At 40.1% G+C, this 25,447-nt stretch overlaps 1 protein-coding gene across 1 annotated transcript in view; it reads right to left on the bottom strand.

Moving 5' to 3' along the window:
* LOC124556086 (cyclin-dependent kinase 9-like) overlaps positions 1–25,447 on the bottom strand; it is a 37,323-nt gene that overhangs the window by 9,857 nt on the left and 2,019 nt on the right. The gene's annotated exons all lie outside the window — the stretch shown is intronic.

Here is a 25,447-nt window from a genome sequence, read left to right as displayed (position 1 = left end):
ATTGGATGTCATCATTCTTAGCTACCAGAAAACAAAGAGCGCTTGTTCATGATAGGAAGTCCACTCTACCTGGGTACAATCACAATTAGGCATACCACAAGGCTCAATATTAGGACTACCACTGTTTATGTATTATGTCAATGACATGCCATGCCAGGATCAGTGTCATGCCATCTTGTTTGCAGATGACTCAACAGTGATAGTCTGCTGTAAGATTTAAGTCATGTCACTTGTATAATATCACCAACTCAGCTCCAAAAAACTATAGTATACATTTTTTTTTTCAGTTACTAGATATAGTACAATCTTTTAGGGGTCTGAGAAACCTAATATACTCAGAGCTTCTAGACTACAGAAAAAGGTCATCTGAACCATGGTGGGATCCAGAAAGAAACAATACTGCAAACCTTTATTTGAGAAACTAAATTTATGAGGGTTGAATGAAAAGTAATGCTTCCATCTTCATTAATTTTGCTTGGATGGGAATATTTTAATAAATCAAATGCAGAAATAATCCTTAGAATGTGATCTTTAGTTACCAATATTCACTTTTTCTCATAATCACCAGCCAATTGGATACATTTCTGCCAATAATGAACAAGTTTCCTGAAGACATCACGGAAGAAATCATCACTCTGTTTCCACAACCACAGTCTCACAGTTCTCTCAACATCTTCATCAGAAGCATAATGATGTCCCCAAAGATCATCTTTCATTATTGGGAAGAGATGGGAGTCAGACGGTGCTAAATCTGGACTGTATGGAGGATGCCGTACGGTGGTGAGATTCAGTCTCTGAAGATCTGCTGTGGTGGCACGTGAAGTGTGTGGTTTGGCATTGTCATGCTGCAGGAAAACATTTTCCTTTTCCTTTCAGAACCTTGTTAGCCATCATTTCAGAGTTTGCAGCATTGTGATGTAATGTTATGAATTTATTGTTATTCCACGATCAAGGAAATCAACATGGATAATACCATCTGCGTCCCAGAACACCGTGGCCATGATTTGTTTGTCACGCAGGTCAGATGTTCCAGCCTCAACATCTTTGAACTTACTCACCCAGTGATGCACAGTACTCACATCAACACAACCACTATAAATTGCTTTCATTCTCTGATGAATCTCCTTTGGGGTGACACCTTCTGCTGTCAAGAATTCAATGACTGAACACTACTTAAATCGCATTGACCGACTGTCTGCCCAGTGTTCCTTACTTAACACTGTAACAACACAACCGTTTAATGCTAAGGCTTCCCGCCAACTAGAGCTGTGCAGAAGAGGCCGCAGGGGGAACGCTTGGTACTCCAGACCGTAGATGAAACCCCCAGGAGCGGTTTTGGTGGGTGCGGACCGCAGAGGGAACACCTAGAAGTGCAGCGGACAGAAAATGGAGCAGCAACGCTCCAGCAGGTCGCAGGGAATGGGCGCGGACCACAGAGGAAGTGCCTGCAGCCGTTGGTGGAGGGGGAAGGCCATAGGCATAAATACTGGACCAGGTCCACTCGAGGAGCAGTCTCAGGTGGCACCTGATGAAGGCCACGAGCTACGTGACCAAAATATCGTGCAAGTACGACGCTGATATCCGGCAGAACACCCGACAACCCAAGATGTCAGGTTTATAATTTTCCATTTCACCATCTCTGTCCATTTTTATGAATAGGCTGAACTTTAGTATATTTTAGTCAGTCTGTAAAACATCCCTTGCCAAAAGACGAGTTGATTATGAGGTAAAGTGGATGTGCAACCCTATTACAGACTGTTTTTATTATTCTAGTGGGTACAGCATATCAACCCACTGAGTTTAAAATTTTTAGTGACATTATAATTTCATAACATAAGAACTTGAAACATCAGAAAAATTCAAATCTGGGCAATTTCCGTCTGTCCTACTTGGATTTGCTCTTGGTGGTGAGCAGTCATCAATTTTATTAAAATTTAGAAGAATTCACTGAAGGATTCATATATGGCATTGGGATCTGTAACAGCTGTACCATTTATCATTAGTTTAAAGAGGCATTTTCTCTCCATTTCACTGCCAACTTCACTTCTTATATCAGATCAAACAGCTTTTCTTTGTTTTTTACACTTGAAATGGATCTATTGTTTGCAGTACACATTGTTCATTTATCTAGTTTCTCAAATGTTATTGTATGAGCTTACATATTTAAGAAATTCAAGGCTTTAGTTGACTTTTGCCTCCATATTCTGTTTCCTCTTCATAATGTAAGAAATTCTAACTCCTTTTGTTACCTTTGACATATTTTTATGACACTCAGTCACTACAGCTACAGAAGTAAAGCATTCATTGAATATACTCAACAATCCAGTTGAAAAGTTATTGAGTTATCATTTGGTGAACTGTGTTTGTGTCGGACCACATCCTCCAATTTTTGTTGACTGATTTCCTACATCTTCTGGTTGTGCAGGCTGAAATTAATTTTGATAGTGATGCAAATAGTGCTGCATGGTCTGATAATCCTAAATCTTGAATAAATTTTTCTTTTACACTTTAATTAGAACTACTTGCAATATTATCAATGCATACAGAAGGAGCTGCTCGTATTCTTGTACATTGGGCAAAATTTAGATTCAGCCTGTTTGTGGCTATCAGGTTCTTTAAATATGAAGCCAGATTGTCATTTATGTAATAGTGTCTCAAATTTTTTATTCGGCTGTCAAGAGAGCAATGCATGAAGCCCTCAATGATTACCATAGCACAGGGCTTAACAACTGGCTGGTTTTGAGCACGAGTACTGGCGTCTGCTCAGACATGTGCTCGCGAGCAGGTGCAAGGTCGCGGAGTAGGGAGGGAGGGGAAATGTGCGCGCACGTATGAATAGGACCGCAGCATGCCTATTGAATTCGCGCCAACTGTATAACGTTAAAAGTACTATGATCAGCTCTAACAGTCACTTCACTGGTTAAGAATTATGTCAAGTCGCCGTTGTGTAACCCCAACCATGATTTCGCAGTTCAACCCCCATTGGGAGGAATTGTATCTGTTTACAGAAAAAGATGGTGTTGCAAAATGTTTAGTATGTCACAAAACGATGAATTCTTTTAGGAAATTTAATTTGCAGCGACATTATATGTCGTACCACGCGAAAGACTACGGAAGTGGAAAATGTGATGGACCAGATCGTGCACAGGAAGTTATTAAACTTAAAAGGAAGCTATCCAAAAAAGATCTGGATGACGAAGAAAAATCAACTGAGGCAGCTCTCAGAGTGAGCTACAAAATTGCTTTGTTTTTAGCAAAATCCCTGCGCCCCTTCACTGATGGCGATTTAATAAAAGATGTTTGGTAGTTGCAGTGGAACATTTGTGTCCATCTCAAGTTGAACAGTTTCGGATTGTGCCGTTATCTGACTTGACCATTATGCGTCGCATACAGGACACAGCAGATGACGTCCAGAGCCAGCTTGCAAATATCTATAAAGATTTTATGGCGTATTCTCTAGCTCTGGACGAAAGTGTTGATATCACTGGAACAGCGCAGCTTTCCATATTTATTAGAGGTGTTAATAGAGATCTTCAGGTGAGGAAGGAGCTCCTCGATGTAGTAGCCATGACGAACACTACAACCGGATGTGATATTTTAAGTAGTGTTGAAGAAAGTGTTGAAAATATAGGATTGTCGTTGAATTCTTTAATTTCAGTGTCTACAGACGGTGCACCAGCGATGACAGGGAAAAAATTAGGTTTCGTTGCACTGTTGAAGGAGAAAATGCAAAAGCTGACCATTCTGAATGAAATAAGGGGCATTCACTGTGTGATCCACCAGGAAAACTTATGTTCAAAGAGCATCACTCTAAAAAATGTGATGAGTGTTGTTGTTCCTACAACCAATTATATAAGGAAGCATGGGCTACAACACAGACAATTTAAAAGCTTTCTTGAGGATGTAGAAAGCCAGTATGGTAGCCTGCCTTATTACAGCGAGGTCCGCTGGCTTAGTCGTGGCGAATTATTAAATTGAATTTTTGCCTATTAGATGAGATAAATATGTTCATGGAAATAAATAACATGTGTGTCGCTGAATTGAAAGAGCCTTCATGGAAATGTGATCTCACGTTCTTAGCAGATTTAACTAGCCATCTGAATGCTTTGAACATTTCACTACAAGGTAAAGATCTGCTAATTACTCATTTCATAGATCGAATACGAGCTTTTAAAATTAAATTGACACTTTGGGTGAGTCAGCTGGAAACAGGAAATCTAGCTCATTTTCCTAAATTACCATCCATGCAAGATTTTCACAAAAACTGTGAACATTATTTACATAGTTAAGTTGCCCTTAAGGTATAATTTGATCAATGCTTTCAAGATCTGACAGCACTAGACAGTGATTCTGATCTGTTCTCCTCTCCATATTCAGCAAATATTGAAGAGATTCGTCCTGAGCTGCAACTAGAAATTATTGACCTGCAGTGTGACAGAGAATACAGAGACAAATTTCAGAACAAGAAAAACATTTTGGAATTTTACTGACGCTTCCCTCAGGATAGATTTCCTCATTTGCACAAACTGGCGGCTACAATAATATCAATGTTCGGTTCCATGTATGTTTGTGAATAACTGTTCTCTGCAATGAAATGTAACAAGACACGCCTGAGAAACGCATTGTCTGATCGAAATTTAAACTGCACGCTGCGCCTACGATGCACAAGAACAATTACTCCGAACATAGACACAATTGTAAAGGGCAAAAAGTACAAGATAACAGAGAATCCCACACTTCAGTGACACCTTTTATTGTGTAACAGTTCACAAATTAATACGAATGTAGAGGCATACACTAAGCTAATAAAATTATGTGGCACGTGTACATTCTCCTTTATTTGTTTCATTTGTCACAGTAACAATTCGTGAGTGATATCCCTGCAGGTGGCCGGGGATTTACATTGACTGGCGGCAGCTGTTGTGTGCCCCACGTGACTCTCCCCACTCTCCGCTCTGGTCCGGTAGTGGGGGTAGCATGTTCGCGCTGCTCCGTGCTCGCGCCTTGCTGCTCACAGCTTGCTCCGCAAGCACATATGTTGTGAAGCTCTGCCATAGCAGAATGTTGTCAAATGATCTTTCACAAAACCCAAAGAAATTATGGTCATATGCAGATGTTGTTAGTGGCACCAAAGTCAATGTCTAGTCACTTGTGAATAAGTCAGGAGCTGAAATTGAGGTAGCAAAGCAAAAGCTGAAATGCTTAATGTCATTTTCAAATGTTCCTTTACAAAGGAAAACCCAGGAGAATTGCCTCAATTTAATTCTCGTACCACTGAGAGGATGTCTAAAATAAGTGTTAGTCTCATTAGTGTTGAGAAACAGCTGAAATTGTTAAAATTGAGCAACCCTCCAGGGCCTGATGGAATCCCTATCAAATTCCGCACTCAATTTTCGGCTACAACAAGGCTAATAAAAGTGATCCACAAAACTACTGTCCAATATCGTTGACACTGATTTGTTGTGGAATATTGGAACATATTATGAGTTCAAACACAATGAGGTATCTTGAACAGAATGACCTATTCCATGCCAGCCAGCAAGGATTCCAAAAACATTGATCATATGAAAACCAACTCACACTTTTCTCACATACTGAAAGCTTTGGATCAAAGCAGTCTGGTAGATGCAGTAATTCTGGATTTCTGAAAAACATTTGAGTCAGTACCACATCTATGCTTATTGTCAAAAGTATGATCATATGCAATATCAAGCAAAATTTGTGACTGGTATGTTTTGGTGGGGAGGAAGCATCAAGTTATCTTGGATGGAGATACATCAACAGATGTACAAGTAACTTCAGGTGTGCCCCAGTGAAGTGTGTTGGGACCATTGCTGTTCTTGCTGTATATTAATGGCCTTGTGGACAATACGAGTAGTAACCTCAGACTTTTTGCAGATGATGCAGTTATCTACAACGAATCTTTATATGTTCAGAAATGTAAAGTTGTGCACTTCACAAAATGAAAAAGCATACTATCCTATGACTACAACAGCAATGGGTCACAGCTGAAATTGACCAACTCACACAAATACCTGAGAGTAACATTTTGTAGGGATATGAAATGGAATGATCACATAAGCTGAGTCATGGGTGAAGCAGATAGTAGACTTCAGTTTATTGGTAGGATACTGTGAAAATGTAAACAGCCTATAAAGGAGATTGCTTTCAAATCTTTCATGTGACCCATTCTAGAGTATTTCATTGGACTATTAGGGAATATTGAACATACGCAGAGAAGGCCAGCGCAAATGGTCACAGATTTGTGCGACCCTTGGGAGATTGCGAAAGAGATGTTGAAGAAACTGAACTGGCAGAGACTTAAAGATAGACATAAACTATCCCAAGAAGCCTTCTTACATAGTTTCAACAAGTGGCTTTAAATGGTGACTGTAGGAATATAATTCAACTCCATATGTATAGTTCACAGACGGATCATGAGGACAAAATTAGATTAATTGCAGCGGATCATTCTTTCTGCGATCCATATGTGGATGGAACAATAAGAAACTCTAATAACTGGTACAATGAGACATACCCTCTTCCATACACTTCACAGTGGTCTGTAGAATAGACATGTAGATGCGTATGTAATTTATACAGGAATTCAGAGTTTATATGGTACCCAGCAATGCAGTGTATACTGATGATTCACAGTTACGCTCCTCAAATTCTGTAAAATTTTGAAATACGAGTTCTTCATCTAGATGGCTAAAATTCTGTCTGATTTCAAAGTTTGCTGAGAAATGAACTACAGGGCTATTACAAATGATTGAAGCGATTTCATAAATTCACTGTAGCTCCATTCATTGACATATGGTCACGACACACTACAGATACGTAGAAAAACTCATAAAGTTTTGTTCGGCTGAAGCCGCACTTCAGGTTTCTGCCGCCAGAGCGCTCGAGAGCGCAGTGAGACAAAATGGCGACAGGAGCCGAGAAAGCGTATGTCGTGCTTGAAATGCACTCACATCAGTCTGTCATAACAGTGCAACGACACTTCAGGACGAAGTTCAACAAAGATCCACCAACTGCTAACTTCATTCAGCGATGGTATGAGCAGGTTTAAAGCTTCTGGATGCCTCTGTAAGGGGAAATAAACGGGTCGGCCTGCAGTGAGCAAAGAAATGGTTGAACGCGTGCGGGCAAGTTTCACTCGTAGCCCGCGGAAGTCGACGAATAAAGCAAGCAGGGAACTAAATGTACCACAGCCGATGCTTTGGAAAATCTTACGGAAAAGGCTAAAGCAGAAGCCTTACCATTTACAATTGCTACAAGCCCTGACACCCGATGACAAAGTCAAATGCTTTGAATTTTCGGCGCGGTTGCAACAGCTCATGGAAGAGGATGCATTCAGTGCGAAACTTGTTTTCAGTGATGAAGCAACATTTTTTTCTTAATGGTGAAGTGAACAGACACAATGTGCGAATCTGGGCGGTAGAGAATCCTCACGCATTCGTGCAGCAAATTCGCAATTCACCAAAAGTTAACGTGTTTTGTGCAATCTCACGGTTTAAAGTTTACAGCCCCTTTTTCTTCTGCGAAAAAAATGTTACAGGACACATGTATCTGGACATGCTGGAAAACTGGCTCATGTCACAACTGGAGACTGACAGCGCTGACTTCATCTTTCAACAGGATGGTGCTCCACCGCACTTCCATTATGATGTTCGGCATTTCTTAAACAGGAGATCGGAAAACCGATGGATCGGTCATGGTGGAGATCATGATCAGCAATTCATGTCATGGCCTCCATACTCTCCCGACTTAACCCCATGCGATTTCTTTCTGTGGGGTTATGTGAAAGATTCAGTGTTTAAACCTCCTCTACCAAGAAACGTGCCAGAACTGCGAGCTCGCATCAACGATGCTTTTGAACCCATTGATGGGGACATGCTGCGCCGAGTGTGGAAGGAACTTGATTATCGGCTTGATGTCTGCCGAATCACTAAAGGGAAACATATCGAACATTTGTGAATGCCTAAAAAGACTTTTTGAGTTTTTGTATGTGTGTGCAAAGCATTGTGAAAATATCTCAAATAATAAAGTTATTGTAGAGCTGTGAAATCGCTTCAATCATTTGTAATAACCCTGTAGTTTGCAGAGCCTCCATAGCTAATAACTTTACAAAATTGGTAGCTTTCTTTGTTACATGTGAGCCACATGTTACAAAACATGTATTTTTTCCACTTTCAGAGTATTGCTCTTTCTCAGAATCTTACATTTGTTTTCTAGAGCAGCACAATTCCTTTGTAATGCTTCAGTACCACTTTGCAACATCTGAATTATTGAATCCTTGTCTCTGATAATATCTGAATAATTTTTTCGCACACTTCCATAACACAAGCATCACGTGATTACAAGTAGTTCACAGTTACCAGTTTTATGTTTATTTTGTAACAGTTTTCATGGAACCACTAAGTACACCATTTGCACTGGATACCTTTCTTGACTTTTTTGTAACATAACTTACAATATTAACACTTTTTCACTATTATCACTTTTATGGGAGCAATTTACTCTTCTACATCTACATTTATACTCTGCAAGCCACCCAACGGTGTGTGGCAGAGGGCACTTTACATGCCACTGTCATTACCTCCGTTTCCTGTGGAAATGTAAACAGCTTATAAAGGAGATTGCTTTCAAATCATTCATGTGACCCATTCTAGAGTATTTCATGGGACTATTAGGGAATATTGAACACACACAGAGAAGGCCAACACAAATGGTTAATATGGGGGTTAGCTGGTGGCCTATTCTGTGTAGTAAATATGTCGTCGGTAACAGTTTTTTCCAAGTCGATAAATAACTTGCAGTAAGTTGTAATAAATAAGTTGTGATCAGTACCATTTTGAAAACAACTGCTATTTTACAAGTTCATGGTGCAAGGAATGTACACACCACATGACAGCTTTACCAGTCAAACTCTTTGTCAAATTGTGCTTCAAACATTAAAATCTTTCAGGAAATGTCATAACAGCATTTATTCCACAGCAGACTAATTCTGATCCATTCCTGATTTTCAGAGAGAGAATATAATATCCATTCCTATTTTAATAAAGTTTACTGTCTGACAAAGCTTTTGACAAACTTAAAGGATCGCCTGTCTTGATTTGTATTTAAGATGTCACAGTTTACTGCAGTGTACTTATTTCCTTAATGATCATGTACATCTAGTACTGTACTGTATACTTATACAAAACACAATTATTTTTGAACTAGAGATAATATTACAGAATGTTGTATTATTGTGGACATTTTACAAATATAGCATTAAAGGGTGGTATAATTTTGTTTTTCTAGGTACTTATTGAGAGAATAGAATTAGTGCTCAACCAAGTAATCTTTTACTGATGGTTTAAATATGCTATTATTTTATTATTGTACTTTTATATTTCTCTGTTATATGTTACATAGTTAGATCATAGGACAGAGTATGCGTTTATGGAATAGTGCTGTATTTGTCTGCTGAACATATACATTAGTTGTTTGTCTTATGTAATATCTATGTACAAATTCACTACAAGAGATACAGTGATCATTGCTGTTCATTTTTTCTCTTGTAAGAATTACATCTTCTAATATGTATCTACTGGGAAGAGGTAAAAACTTATTTTCCATAAATAGTTGCCTATGTGATATTCTTTGATCTGCTTATCTAATCTAAATATCTTTTCATGCTATCTGAAAAATATCTGGCTTGCTTCACAGTTTGCCCAAAATACTACCCAATATTTCACTACTGAGTGAGCTCGATCAAAATATGTATTCCAGTGATTATTATACAAGATGCACCTCATTATTTTTCATATAATTTTCTGTTTATAGTCTCATATGTATACCCCAGTCATGTTCTTTTGTATCCAAATGCCTAGATATTTTGTACTCTGTGCTTGGTGATTGTCCATTTATTTTAATATGGGGGTTAGCTGGTGGCCTATTCTGTGTAGTAAATATGTCGTTGGTAACAGTTTTTTCCAAGTCGATAAATAACTTGTAATGAGTTGTAATAAATAAGTTGTTTACCTCAAAGTAATCTACTGTATTCTGCTTGATGCCTTAAATATTTCTCCCAATATTTCTTCCATATTTCGTGTTATTAAGATGCTGGTGTCATCTGCAAATTGGCATACATATGTTACCATTGATGCTGTTTATGTTTAAGCTATTTACATACAGTAAAAACAGGACTGCCTCCAATATGGATACTTAAGGCACACCATATTTGATTGCTAATAGATCTTATTAATGGTTATTAACTGTGTTGTTTTCTTCCTGTGTTATCTCTATGGGCTGATTTCTTTGATGGGGGTGCAATTTAATCGAGGCATTTTGCTACCGTAAATCTAATTCTCTGTCCCCCTAGGCAGTTTACCATAGCACATGGTATAAAAACATTTGGTAATTATAGAAATATGCTTGAAAAAATATCCTATCTACCTATTCCCTGTTACACTTCAAACAGAAAAGAAAATATAGCTATTTCAGTTGAGTGATTCCTTTTATATCCACATTGGAATTCTATTAATACACTCCTGGAAATTGAAATAAGAACACAGTGAATTCATTGTCCCAGGAAGGGGAAACTTTATTGACACATTCCTGGGGTCAGATACATCACATGATCACACTGACAGAACCACAGGCACATAGACACAGGCAACAGAGCATGCACAATGTCGGCACTAGTATAGTGTATATCCACCTTTCGCAGCAATGCAGGCTGCTATTCTCCCATGGAGACGATCGTAGAGATGCTGGATGTAGTCCTGTGGAACGGCTTGCCATGCCATTTCCACCTGGCGCCTCAGTTGGACCAGCGTTCGTGCTGGACATGCAGACTGCATGAGACGACGCTTCATCCAGTCCCAAACATGCTCAATGGGGGACAGATCCGGAGATCTTGCTGGCCAGGGTAGTTGACTTACACCTTCTAGAGCACGTTGGGTGGCACGGGACACATGCGGACGTGCATTGTCCTGTTGGAACAACAAGTTCCCTTGCCGGTCTAGGAATGGTAGAACGATGGGTTCGATGACGGTTTGGATGTACCGTGCACTATTCAGTGTCCCCTCGACGATCACCAGTGGTGTACGGCCAGTGTAGGAGATCGCTCCCCACACCATGATGCTGGGTGTTGGCCCTGTGTGCCTCGGTCGTATGCAGTCCTGATTGTCGCGCTCACCTGCACGGCACCAAACACGCATACGACCATCATTGGCACCAAGGCAGAAGCGACTCTCATCGCTGAAGACGACACGTCTCCATTCGTCCCTCCATTCACGCCTGTCGCGACACCACTGGAGGCGGGCTGCACGATGTTGGGGCGTGAGCGGAAGACGGCCTAACGGTGTGCGGGACCGTAGCCCAGCTTCATGGAGACGGTTGTGAATGGTCCTCGCCGATACCCCAGGAGCAACAGTGTCCCTAATTTGCTGGGAAGTGGCGGTGCGGTCCCCTACGGCACTGCGTAGGATCCTACGGTCTTGGCGTGCATCCGTACGTCGCTGCGGTCCGGTCCCAGGTCGACGGGCACGTGCACCTTCCGCCGACCACTGGCGACAACATCGATGTACTGTGGAGACCTCACGCCCCACGTGTTGAGCAATTCGGCGGTACGTCCAACCGGCCTCCCGCATGCCCACTATACGCCCTCGCTCAAAGTCCGTCAACTGCACATACGGTTCACGTCCACGCTGTCGCGGCATGCTACCAGTGTTAAAGACTGCGATGGAGCTCCATATGCCACGGCAAACTGGCTGACACTGACGGCGGCGGTGCACAAATGCTGCGCAGCTAGCGCCATTCGACGGCCAACACCGCGGTTCCTGGTGTGTCCGCTGTGCCGTGCGTGTGATCATTGCTTGTACAGCCCTCTCGCAGTGTCCGGAGCAAGTATGGTGGGTCTGACACACCGGTGTCAATGTGTTCTTTTTTCCATTTCCAGGAGTGTATATTGTATTTATTTAAGAAATCTGACAGTCTGTTATAAACAAACTTTTGAGTATATTTAAATGACTAATAGTTAAGAGACTGGCTAGTAGTTTTGTCACCACTTCACATCTTCGTTTTTTTAAGCAGTCTGGAAATACACCAATAGAGAAGAAGAATTTTATAAGATAATTTAGTGGTTCAGAGATCATGTCTGCACATTTTTATAACCAAATCTGCTATCTTTTTGGTTTCTGGTAATTTGTGAATTTCCATTCAAATGTACATTATTATCGTTCTTGTTTTTGTGACACTCTTCTCAGGTTTGCAGCCAGATCATCAAGAAAAGTTGTCACAATATTTTGGTGGTCCATCTAGCCATCATCATCAGGTGAGACTTTGCTGTTGCTGAATCCTGTTAAACTGTTGCTACTCTGGAGCCAAAACCCCTATATAGGACAGAAGACTCTATTCAGCACATTTGCCAATTGCTGGAAGTGGAAAGACATGAGCAGCACCATCAGTAGTGAAGGCAAACAAAAACAAAGATATCACAGCTGCAACTAATGTCAAAATATTCTGCCAGTTGAGTATGTCATGTTTTAATGTAGGTTGGCACAGGGATGAATGATTTACTCAGAGGATCTTGTTTCTATTAGTAAGATTACCAACCAGCCTAATTTGAATAGATTCTTTCAGAAAACAATCCCAGGAATGGGCAGTGGCAGTAATTATGTATGTTTCATATTTCAATGTGTGTCCCTTGGCTAAGCAACAGATTTTTTCATGCTCTTGTTACTGTGTGTGGTGGTGATTTTCTACATGCTTGGCCTCAACAGTATGCTTTATCACAGTAGCATGAAAGCTTCCTTAGCCCCTCATCATCTTTAACACTAATCCAAAATGGCATTAAGCTTGGTTGCCTGATGAAACACAACCTTGCTGGTAATATTCCTTAAAATTCTCTCTACTTTGGCTGGTATACTCCCTGCAAAAGTTAGGAGTGTGTCTGATGTAGATTCACACTGCTGTATGTTCAGTGATTGTCCAAACTCCATGGCATGACAGATCTGCTTTGCAGAGAATCCATTCCATTTAAATACAGGCTTTACATCTTCAATTTCCTGTGGTAAGCTTTCCACATCATGCATAGAATACACTCTTTGGACCAGCAACCTAGCAACCCCAGTGCGTGGATATGGTGGATGGCAGCTAGTTGCATGCATATCCTGATCAGTATGTGTAGGTTTACAGTAAATTCTATGCCCCAAAAATGGGAAGTTCTCTCAATATCCACTTTCTGTGTAAACTTAATGCTGGTGTGAACAAGATTAATACCCCTAAGAAAGACACTACTGGCCATTGAAATTGCTACACCACGAAGATCACATGCTACAGACGCAAAATTTATCTGACAGGAAGAGGATGCTGTGATATGCAAATGATTAGCTTTTCAGAGCATTCACACAAGGTTGGCGCCAGTGGTGACACCTACAACGTGCTGACATGAGGAAAGTTTCCAACCAATTTCTCATACACAAACAGCAGTTGACCGGCGTTGCCCAGTGAAACGTTGTTGTCATGCCTCGTGTAAGGAGGAGAAATGCGTACCACCACGTTTCCGACTTTGATAAAGGTCGAATTGTAGCCTATCGCGATTACGGTTTATTTTATCGCGACATTGCTGCTCGCGTTGGTCGAGATCCAATGACTGTTAGCAGAATATGGAATCGGTGGGTTCAGGAGAGTAATACAGAACGCCGTGCTGGATCCTAATGGCCTTGTATCACTAGCAGTCGAGATGACAGGCATCTTATCTGCATGGCTGTAATGGATCGTGCAGCCACGTGTCGATCCCTGAGTCAACAGATCGAGATGTTTGCACCACAACAACCATCTGCATGAACAGTTCGAGGACATTTGCAGCAGCATGGACTATCAGCTCGGAGACCATGTTTGCAGTTAACCTTGACGCTGCATCACAGACAGGAGCGCCTGCGATGAGGTACTCAATGACGAACCTAGGTGCACAAATGGCAAAACGTCATTTTTTCGGATGAATCCAGGTTCTGTTTACAGCATCATGATGGTCGGACCCGTGTTTGGTGACATTGTGGTGAACACACATTGGAAGCGTGTATTCGTCATCGCCATACTGGCGTATCACCTGGATGGTATGGGGTGCCATTGGTTACACGTCCTGGTCACCTCTTGTTTGCATTGACGGCACTTTGAACAGTGGACGTTACATTTCAGATGTGTTACGGCCTGTGGCTCTACCCTTCATTTGATCCCTGCGAAACCCTACATTTCACCAGGATAATGCACGACTGCATGTTGCAGGTCCTGTACGGGTCTTTCTGGATACAGATAATGTTCAACTGCTGCCCTGGCCAACACATTCTCCAGATCTCTCACCAATTGAAAACGTCTGGTCAATGGTGGCCGAGGAACTGGCTCGTCACAATATGCCAGCCACTACTCTTGATGAACTGTGGTATCGTGTTGAAGCTGCAGGGGCAGCTGTACCTGTACACGCCATCAAGCTCTGTTTGACTCAATGCCCAGGCATATCAAGGCCATTATTACGGCCATAGGTGGTTGTTCTGGGTACTGATTTCTCAGGATCTATGCACCCAAATTGCGTGAAAATGTAATCACATGTCAGTTCTAGTATAATATATGTGTCCAATGAATACCCATTTATCATCTGCATTTCTTCTTGGTGTAGCAATTTTAATGGCCAGTAGTGTAGTTAGGGGCATCACTCAATGTGACCATACTAAAACCATGTCATCAACACATCTCCAGACACAAGATAGTTTTAAATCTTGATATGAATAGATGGTTACAAGGATTTCAGCTGTTCAATGTGAAATGAAAATTAGAACACATGCAGCCATCTCTTTTGTGTTTAATTTATTTTTCCAGCTAGTTTCAGTGTTCCATTACATCATCTTCAGGCCCCTTGATCCACAACCGGTGTCCATAGATCTCTGGCTTACATGATACTATCCCTTCAGTCATCAGTCGACAACTGGCAGTCATCACTTGATGAACAGAGGGATGGTGTCTTATAAACTAGAGATCTAAGGTCACTGGCTTCTCCTTTGATTACATTTAAGATTGGATTCTTCCCAATGTATGCTGGTCAAGAGGCTTGTGATCTGGTTCGAGCTGCAGGAATTGGTGATCATGTGTGCATGAGGTGTGCTTGCTTGCATGAATGACTGTTGGGTGTTTTTCTTTCTTTTTCTAACAAAGGCTGTGGACAAAAGCTTATGTGTAAGTGTCATTTAAAGTCCTCCATAAATAAGTTAACATCTATAAGTGATAAGGAATTTCCCATAGCCACTGTCAGCTTGTCCATAAAACTTATCATTAAACAAGAAGTAAGTTGGAGTAAGCACATGGGATGACAAAGTTCCAACATTTTTATATCCAGTATTTCACTGATTAAATGTTATGATTCTTCAAGCAGATCAAAGGGACTCAGGTGACACATATATAATTATTGTTATTTCCTGTTTCTTTTTTTAAAATATTACAACATTGATATTGCACTGTTTTCACAAATGTTGTAATGGTTATAAATTGAACACTATGAGTATCATTTCACAACTGCACCTGTGTTAAAAAGAAGCAAGGTTAATAATAGAGATTTTCTAGAATTATTTTATTTGAGTAACAGCAGAAAATACGGTAGAACTTAAATCACCATCTATGCCAACATATAAAATTAAATCATTGGTTTTCAGATCTAGGAAAAGAAATTACCAAAGACCCATCATTTGACCTCAAACAGGAGCCACACCAATTTTCTTGCCCATCATTGCCCAATATGAGCTTGTTTAGTTAGTTAGTTAGTTTCATGTTCCATGAATCATTTGCACAGTAAATCATACTGATGTGGAATGAGTCATTTTACATTCATATCACAAATTAATTTGTAAATATGGCTACATGCTCAACATTTATAACTCCTTTTTAAAAAGAAAGAAAGATGTGCCGATGTGAGTTAGTAATTCCTACCCCCAAATTTTACTTTGCTGTTTGTCAGATATATCACTGGGTAAGATAGCAAATATTTTAGTTGCAGTATTGTGCACCCCTTTTTTGAATGACTGTTGGGTGTTTTTCTTTCTTTTTCTAACAAAGGCTGTGGACAAAAGCTTATGTGTAAGTGTCATTTAAAGTCCTCCATAAATAAGTTAACATCTATAAGTGATAAGGCCACTCCAGCCGGCTACAGTCGTTTAATTAATAAGTACAACTTTCTGCATTCTTTTGGTTAGATATAACATTATCCATCAGTTGGCTATACCATCAATCTCATAAAACTTTAATTTATCTAGGAGAATACTGTGATTCATGCAGTGAAATGCCTTAGATAGGCCATAGAAAATAACAGCCAGCGATATTTTATTATTTAATGGTAGTAAAATTTGGTGAGTGAACATGTAAATGGCTTTCTAAGTAGAGCAAATGTTATGAAGCCCAAACTGTGAGCTGCTGAGGATATTACTGTTGCATAGGTGAGATACTATTGTAGAGTACACCACCTTCTCAAAGATTTTGGAAAATGATGTCAGCAGTGATGCAGGTCAGTAGCTATTGACATTTCTCCCATAACCTTTCTTAAATGGGTCTGAGCACTATGGGACTTAACTTCTGAGGTCATCAGTCCCCTAGAACTTAGACCTACCTAAACCTAACTAACCTAAGGACATCACACACATCCATGCCCGAGGCAGGATTCGAACCTGCGACCGTAGCGGTCACGCGGTTCCAGCTGTAGCACCTAGAACCGCTCGGCCACTCCAGCCGGCTAACCTTTCTTAAAGAGGGGTCTGACAACAGTACATTTCAGTCTCTCTGGAAAAATAACTTGAGTTAGCAATGCATTACATACGAGGGCTATTTGGAAAATAAACTCTGATCGGTAACAAAATGGAAACCACGGTGAAAATCCAATGAATCTTAGGACAGAGGTGTTGGACAATGTCTCTAGCATACCCGTTGATTGCGTCATGTTGGCCTATTCAGTTCTGAGCACACAGTGAGCACATAAAGATGCCTAGAAAATAGTGTCTCCCACCAAGTATGAGGGCCTGATGAGAAATTTCACCTGAAGCTATGCAGCCCACATAACATAACTGTCATGTGTTTCCTTCTTAGAGACAATCCTCACATGCATTCTGCAGAGGCAATGAAGATGCTCCTTCAGCATTTTCAATGTGAAGTTTTCGATCACCCATAATACAGTCCTTAAATGGCTCCTCTGAGTTTCATCTCTGCTCACATGAACTGCTGGCTATGAAGACAACATTTTGGCACAGACATGAGCTGTAACCAGCATAGAGAATTGGCAGAAAACACTGGCCGCTACCTTCTGTGATGAGGGTATTGGAAAGTTGGTACAATGCTACGACAAATGTCTAAGTTGGATCAGTGCCTCTGTAGATATGTAACTGGAAGTTGTGGCTAGCTCTTGAAAACAAAACATTTTTCATTTTCACAGTGGTTTCCATTTCACAACCAGTCAAAACTTACTTTCTTATTACTCCTTATATTTTAGATAAGACAGGGCTTATTATTTTGGGAAAAAATCATTAGTACTCTGTTGGAAACTTCATCAAAATCCAATGAGCTTTTATTTTTGAGAGAATATATTATTTTTTTAATTTCACAAAGAGAAGTTGGTGATACAGTTATATGACCGAATTTTATGAGAGTTGCTTTTTCACTGCACTGCTGTGATTTTTCTCTTGGAACACTTTGTCCCTATAATTTCTACCACATTTAAGCAATGTTTATTAAATATATTTGCTACCTGTGACTCAACATTTATAGCCCTTCTTTTCAGTTCAAGAGTGATGTCATCTTGTTCTGTAGTTAGTTATCCTGTCTCTCACTTCACTACATTCTATATAGCCTTAAGCCTGTGGTCAGAATTACTGATTTCTGATATTATGTGCATGTTACCTGATTTTTAATAACCCTTCTGAGTAACTCTGAGCAGTTTTTGTAGTGCGCAACTACTGCAGAATCTCCACTCGTTATTGGCAACAGATACATTTCCATTTTCCTTTCACAAGATACTTAATCTGTATAGTGGTACATGGTTTTTTAGATGGGTATCAAATGTCCTTTCTGATTAGCATACACAGGAAGCCATTTTCAAGTAATTGTATGAATTTATCATGGAATAGATTAAATTTGATGTCAGCATTTGGTTCATTATAAATTTCATCCCAGGTTATCTCTTGAAAACTATTGTTAAGAACATTTCTTCTATAGTCATTAATTATTCTGTTTTCAAGGGAGGAATATCAGTACAGTAAAGTATTATCTTACTTATCCTAACTAACTGTGCATCATGATGAGAGAGAGCATTTGTTACTGGGTATACAACTGTCATTTTCTTGCTCTGAGCTTCATAAAGGAAACCATAATCAATTAGGCAAGTACTTTTTTTTCCACCCATGTTGGAAGGTTAATTTCTGACATCAAATCTTATGACCCAAATAAGGTTTTCAGCTCATATCTATCTACACTGAAGTCACAACAGACCATAAACTGTTTGCTGCTGTCTTGCAGATAGTGTAGTAAGGAATCCAGATTCTTCATAAACAGTTCAAAAATTCCCACTGTGGATCTATATACAATTCCAATTAAAAATGAACAGTTTTTCAGTATTAATTCACAAGCCTATAATTCTATGTGCTGATCACAACAAACTCTACTTGCATCAATGTTTTTGAACTTGTCTCCTCTGTTAATATATGTAACAACTCCTGCCTTTCCCAGATTAGTTGTGCACGAGTAAGCTGTTAGAGACTAATTTTTAATATGTAACTTATGTAACCTTGTGGTTATGTGGTACTCAGATAGTCTCAGGATGTCTATCTTTTTTCAGAGCTAAATCACAGATTATCACTTGTCAGTAACCTCTTTTACTCTATTGATGATCACCTTGATGGATGTTGCCATTGGTGGGGAGGCTTGTGTGCCTCAGTATTACAGCTAGCCATACCATAGGTGCAATCACAACAGAGGAGTATCTGTTCTACATCTACATCTACATTGATACTCCGCAAGCCACCCAACGGTGTGTGGCGGAGGGCACTTTACGTGCCACTGTCATTACCTCCCTTTCCTGTTCCAGTCGCGTATGGTTCGCGGGAAGAACGACTGTCTGAAAGCCTCCGTGCGCGCTCTAATCTCTCTAATTTTACATTCGTGATCTCCTCGGGAAGTATAAGTAGGGGGAAGCAATATATTCGATACCTCATCCAGAAACGCACCCTCTCGAAACCTGGCGAGCAAGCTACACCGCGATGCAGAGCGCCTCTCTTGCAGAGTCTGCCACTTGAGTTTATTAAACATCTCCGTAACGCTATCACGGTTACCAAATAACCCAGTGACGAAACGCGCCGCTCTTCTTTGGATCTTCTCTATCTCCTCCGTCAACCCGACCTGGTACGGATCCCACACTGATGAGCAATACTCAAGTATAGGTCGAACGAGTGTTTTGTAAGCCACCTCCTTTGTTGATGGACTACATTTTCTAAGCACTCTCCCAATGAATCTCAACCTGGTACCCGCCTTACCAACAATTAGTTTTATATGATCATTCCACTTCAAATCGTTCCGTACGCATACTCCCAGATATTTTACAGAAGTAACTGCTACCAGTGTTTGTTCCGCTATCATATAATCATACAATAAAGGATCCTTCTTTCTATGTATTCGCAATACATTACATTTGTCTATGTTAAGGGTCAGTTGCCACTCCCTGCACCAAGTGCCTATCCGCTGCAGATCTTCCTGTATTTCGCTACAATTTTCTAATGCAGCAACTTCTCTGTATACTACAGCATCATCCGCGAAAAGCCGCATGGAACTTCCGACACTATCTACTAAGTCATTTATATATATTGTGAAAAGCAATGGTCCCATAACACTCCCCTGTGGCACGCCAGAGGTTACTTTAACGTCTGTAGACGTCTCTCCATTGATAACAACATGCTGTGTTCTGTTTGCTAAAAACTCTTCAATCCAGCCACACAGCTGGTCTGATATTCCGTAGGCTCTTACTTTGTTTATCAGGCGACAGTGCGGAACTGTATCGAACGCCTTCCGGAAGTCAAGAAAAATAGCATCTACCTGGGAGCCTGTATCTAATATTTTCTGGGTCTCATGAGAGGTAGGACAAGAGTGTCGTTCCTGAAGAAGTGCAGCAGCCTTTTCAGTAGTTGCAGGGACAATAGTCTGTATAATTGACTGATCTGGCCTTGTAACATCAACCAAACACCTGAAAGCAAGGGAAAACTATGGTCGTAATTTTTCTCGGCAGCATGGAGATTTTTTTGGATCTCCGGGAGGGGACTACTCAGGAGAAAGTTGTTATCAGGAGAAACAAAACTGGTGTTCTATAGATTGGATATCGGGCAGGTAGGTTAGAAAATCAAACAGGGAAATTGATAAGTTAAAGTTAGATATAGTGGGAATTAGTGAAGTTCAGTGGCAGAAGGAACAAGACTTCTGGCCAGGTGAGTACAGGGTTATAAATACAAAATCAATTAATGGTAATGCAGGAGTAAGTTTAATAATGAAAAAAAAAAAATAGGAATGTGGATAAGCGACTACAAACAGCATAGTGAACCCATTATTGTAGCCAAGATAGACATGAAGCCCACATCTACTGCGGTAGTACAAGTTTATATGCCAAATAGCTCCTCAGATGATAAAGAGATTGAAGAAATGTATGATGCAATAAAAGAAATTATTCAGATAGTGAAAGGGGACGAAAATTTAATAGTCATGGGGGACTGGAATTCAATTGTAGGAAAAGGAAAAGAAGAAAAAGTAGTAGGTGAATATGGAATAGGGGTAAGGAATGCAAGAGGAAGCCGCCTTGTAGAATTTTGTGCAGAGCATAACTTAATCATAGCTAACATTTGATTTAAGGATCATGAAAGAAGGTTGTATACGTGGAAGAGGCCTGGAGACACTGGAAGGTTTCAGATAAATTATATACTGGTAAGACAGAGATGTGGGAACCAGGTTTTAAACTGTAAGACATTTCCAGGTGCAGATGTGGATTCAGACTACAATTTACTGGTTATGAACTCTGGATTAAAACTGAAAAAACTGCAAAAAAGGTAGGAATTTAAGGAGATGGGCTCTGAATAAACTAGAGGTTGTAGAGAGTTTCAGATAGAGCATTAGGGAACAAGTGACAAGAACAAGGGACAAAAATACAGTAGAAGAAGAATGGGTAGCTTTGAGAGATGAAATAGTGAAGACAGCAGAAGATCATGTAGGTAAAAAGACGAGGGCCAGTAGAAATCCTTGGGTAACTGAAGAGATATTGAATTTAATTGAGGAAAGAAGAAAATATAAAAATGCAGTAAATGAAGCATCAAAAAGGAATACAAACAGCTCAAAAATGAGATCAACAGGAAGTGCAAAATGGCTAAGCAGGGATGGCTAGAGGACAAATGTAAGGATGTAGAAGCATAGGAGCATATATCACTAGGGGTAAGATAGATACTGCCTACAGGAAAATTAAAGAGACCTTAGGAGAAAAGAGAACCACCTGTATTAATATCAAGAGCTCAGATGGAAAACCAGTCCTAGGCAAGGTGGAAGGAGTATATAGAGTATCTGCACAAGGGCGATGTACTTGAGGGCAATATTATGAAAAAAGCAGAGGTTGTAGAGTGTTTCAGGGAGAGCATTAGGGAACGATTGACAAGAATGGGGGAAAGAAATACAGTAGAAGGAGAATGGGTAGCTTTGAGTGATGGAATAGTGAAAGCAGCAGAGGATCTAGTAGGTAAAAAGACGAAGGCAAATAGAAACCCTTGGGTAACAGAAGAGATATTGAATTTAATTGATGAAAGGATAAAATATAAAAATGCAGTAAATGAAGCAGGCAAAAAGGAATACAAAAGTCTCAAAAATGAGATTGACAGGAAGTGCAAAATGGCTAAGCAGGGATGGCTAGAGGACAAATGTAAGGATGTAGAGCTGTATATCACTAGGGATAAGATAGATACTGCCTACAGGAAAATTAAAGAGACCTTTGGAGAAAAGAGAACCACTTGTATGAATATCAAGAGCTCAGGTGGAAACCCAGTTCTAAGCAAAGAAGGGAAAGCAGAAAGGTGGAAGGAATATATAGAGGGTCTATTCAAGGGCGATGTTCTTGCAGACAATATCATGGAAATGGAAGAGGAAGTAGATGAAGATGAAATGGGAAATATGATATTTTATGAAGAATTTGACAGACCAGTGAAAGTCCTAAGCCAAAACAAGGCCCCAGGAGTGGACAAGATTCCATTGGAACTACTGATAGCCTTGGGAGTGCCAGCCATGACAAAACTCTTTCAACTGATGAGCAAGATGTATGAGACAGGCAAAATACCTTCAGACTTCAAGAGGAGTATAATAATTCCACTCCCAAAGAAAGCAGGTGCTGACAAGTGTGGAAATTACTGAACTATCAGTTTAATAAGTCATGGTTACAAAATACTGACACACATTCTTTACAAACAAATGGAAAAACTGGTAGAAGCTGACCTTGGGGAAGATCAGTTTGGGTTCCATAAAAAAAAAATGAAATGATCTTGTGACATTGTTGGCTAGGAGGCCCCATCCAGGGAAGTTCGGCCGCTGAGTGCAAGTCTTACTTCAGTTGATGCCACATTGGGTGACTTGAGAGTGGGTGATGGGGATGTAATGATTATGAGGGCAACACTACACCCAGACCACAAGTGGAGAAAATCTCCAACCCAGCCAGGAATCAAACCCGGACCCACTGCATGGGAGGCAAACACATTACCACTCAGCTAAGCAGGCGGACCTTGGATTCCATGGAAATGTTGGAACACGTGAGGCAATGCTGATCCTACGACTTATGTTTGAAGGTAGATCAAGGAAAGGCAAACCTATATTTCTAGCATTTGTAAACTTAGAAAAGGCTTTTGACAATGCTGACTGGAATACTCTCTTTCAAATTCTGAAGGTGGCAGGTATAAAACACAGTGAGCAAAGGCTATGTACAATTTATACAGAAATCAGGTGGCAGTTATAAGAGTTGAGGGGCATGAAAGGGAAGCAGTGGTTGAGAAGGGAGTGAGACAGGATTGTAGCCAATCCCCAATGTTATTCAATCTGTATATATTGAGTAAACAGTAAAGGAAACTAAAAATGGAGTAGGAATTAAAATCCGTGGAGAAGAAATAAAAACTTCGAGGTTTGCCGACGACATTGTAATTCTGTCAGAGACAGCAAAGGAAGATCAGCTGAATGGAATGGACACTGTCTTGAAATGAGGATATAAGATGAACATCAACAAAAGCAAAACGAGGATAATGGAATGTAGTCAAATTAAATCAAGTGCTGCTGAGGGAATTAGATTAGGATATGAGACACTTAAAGTAGTAGTTGAGTTTTGGTGTTTGGGGAGCCAAATAACTGATGATGGTCGAAGTAGAGAGGATATAAAATGTAGAATGGCTATGGCAAGGAATACATTTCTGAAGAAGAGAAATTTGTTAGCATCGAATACAGATTTAAGTGTCAGGAAGCCTTTTCTGAAAGTATTTGTACAGAGTGTAGCCATTTATGGAAGTGAAACATGGATGATAAACAGTGTACTCAAGAAGAAAATAGAAGCATTCGAAATGTGGTGCTACAGAGATTTGATGCATAGATCATGTAACTAATGAGGAGGTACTGAATAGAAGAGGAATTCGTGGCACAACTTGACTAGAAGAAGGGATCTGTTGATAGGACATGTTCTGAGGCATCAGGGGATCACCAGTTTAGTATTGGAGGGAAGTGTGGAGGGTAAAAATCATAGAGGGAGACCAAGAAATGAATACACTAAGCAGATTCAGAAGGATGTAGGTTCCAGTAGTTATTCAGAGATGAAGAGGCTTCTCAAATCAGTCTCTGTACTGAAGACAACAACAACAACAACAATGACAACAACACCAGCAACAACAATTGAATTATACAGCCCTGAGCATGGACTATTACTGCTGTTTACTGATGCATTTCTTTGTATTTTCAGCAAGACTTCACACAGTATAGCTTTTAATGTGCTGGGTGTACATATCAACTGCCCATAACAATTAAAGGGAGTGTTATTTAAATTATGCTCCAGTTTTGTCACATGGGATGCTTTGGAAGTGGAAAATAAGCCATGCAATATCTTAGAAAAGGTAACACTTCATAAGGCTGGTACTTCAGAGGGTCCTTGCACATTTACAAACTAAAATAAACTCTGCCCAAACAGGCCATGAAGGCCCAACAGTACTGACCGGCATCCGTGTCATCCTAAGCACTCAGGCGTCACTGGATGCGGACACAGATGGGCATGTGGTCAGCACACTGCTCTCCTGGCCGTATGTCAGTTTACGAGACCACAGCTGCTACTTCTCGATCAAGTAGCTCCTCAGTAAAGGGCTGAGTGCACCCAGCTTGCCAACAGTACTTGGCTGACCAGATGGTTTCCCATCCAAGTCCAACAACATTTAACTTCAGTGATCTGACAGGAACTGGTGTTACCACTGCAGCAAGGCCATTGTCATCCTTGCACATTTATGTCTTAATACTTACCACACTGCTCAACTTGAGGTTGGAAAGTACAAAATGGTACCTTCATATTGGAATTTAGAATGTATTACAAAAATGAAGAATTACATGAGACACAGACAACAGATCTTAGTACAACTAATAACACTGCCTGCTGCCCTTCCTGTTTAGCTTTCGTGTTTAGCTACATACCTATCTCACTGATTGTTCTGTAGGACTCAGGAACACCATCTGTCAGTGTGATACTTTCATTTTCAGTCTGGCAAAGGAGATATTTTTGGGTAAAAGTGAAGAGGTGAAAGTGCTTACTTTCTTATGATATCCACCTGAAATGTAATGTTATTCAAAAGTACTCTTTGTTCTAAACAATATATTACAATATATGTTATTCTGTATGAGGTGGTGGTATTCTGATGCACTGACTGGTAGTCAAACATGGTGAGAGATGTCTGTAAGTGCAACATTTGTTCCATAGTAGCCAGTGACAGAACACAATTCAAGTTCAGACAACTGCACCACCTCACTTTCAGTTCAATTACTTTCTTTCCAGTTTACACCCATATACTTCATGGCAGCCAAGTTCTTACCAGTTTATGAGAAGTTCCATATTTCCTTCATGACCATTTCCAGTAATAAAGCAGACATACAATAAAATGATACAAGACAATTATATTACTATATAAAGAAAATTACATTCTCTGGTAAACATTCAGTATTCTTTGGACATTTAATGTCTATAACAATAGTCATAGACAACTAAGAATACATATAGTGCAAATAAAAAGACTAATGTATCATGATGTCAATGTCCCAACAAACTTTTATCGATACAGAAGTTATATTCATTTGTAATCTGCATCACATGTCTCTTCATGATTAATGTCACATAGCACTGAAT

Source organism: Schistocerca americana, chromosome X (assembly GCF_021461395.2).
Source record: "Schistocerca americana isolate TAMUIC-IGC-003095 chromosome X, iqSchAmer2.1, whole genome shotgun sequence".
Taxonomy (NCBI): Eukaryota; Metazoa; Arthropoda; class Insecta; order Orthoptera; family Acrididae; genus Schistocerca; species Schistocerca americana.
Note: the sequence above shows the minus strand (reverse complement) of the source record. Positions and strands in the feature narration are given on the sequence as shown.